At 75.3% G+C, this 340-nt stretch overlaps 2 protein-coding genes across 11 annotated transcripts in view; one reads left to right on the top strand and one right to left on the bottom strand.

Moving 5' to 3' along the window:
- Positions 1-159, bottom strand: part of LYRM1 (LYR motif containing 1) — a 28,446-nt gene extending 28,287 nt beyond the window's left edge. For 4 of the 7 annotated variants that reach the window (XR_774524.1, XR_774525.1, XR_774523.1 and 1 more), the window contains exon 1: positions 42-158. The gene's annotated coding sequence lies outside the window, so the exon portion shown is untranslated. Of the gene's footprint in view, positions 1-41 lie in introns of all 7 variants that reach the window. The other 3 variants (XR_774527.1, XR_774526.1, XR_774528.1) reach the window with 1 other exon arrangement.
- Positions 160-218: 59 nt separating this feature from the next.
- Positions 219-340, top strand: part of DCUN1D3 (DCN1, defective in cullin neddylation 1, domain containing 3) — a 19,869-nt gene continuing 19,747 nt past the window's right edge. For 2 of the 4 annotated variants that reach the window (XM_010570187.1, XM_010570185.1), the window contains exon 1: positions 230-300. The gene's annotated coding sequence lies outside the window, so the exon portion shown is untranslated. Of the gene's footprint in view, positions 301-340 lie in introns of all 4 variants that reach the window. The other 2 variants (XM_010570184.1, XM_010570189.1) reach the window with 2 other exon arrangements.

Raw genomic sequence — 340 nt, 5'->3', positions numbered from 1 at the left:
CCCGCGCCTCGGCTTGCCCGCCCCCCGCCGTCTCGCTTTACCTTCGGAAAGAAGCGCGCCGAGGCCCCGCTCACCCGCCTTCGCGCGGCGGTTCCGCCCCGCTAGGCCCCGTCCCCCCGCTTCGGTGGGCGAGGGAGGCGGCGACCCGTCGCCCTCCCTTGCCCTCACCGTGCGTGCGGCGTCGGGCACGCCGCCTCGCGTCGCGCCACGTCACGTCGCGGCGCCGCCGCCAGCTGACTGACTGCTCACCCCCGGAAGTGATGCAGGGAGGGGGAGGCAGTCTCGCAGGGAGCCGCGGAGGTGAGTGAATTGGCCCATGTCTCTTCCCGTCCGCGCCGGG

This window comes from Haliaeetus leucocephalus, unplaced genomic scaffold (assembly GCF_000737465.1).
Source record: "Haliaeetus leucocephalus isolate CR32 unplaced genomic scaffold, Haliaeetus_leucocephalus-4.0 Scaffold295, whole genome shotgun sequence".
NCBI lineage: Eukaryota > Metazoa > Chordata > Aves > Accipitriformes > Accipitridae > Haliaeetus > Haliaeetus leucocephalus.
This window is presented reverse-complemented; position numbering and strand designations above follow the sequence as displayed.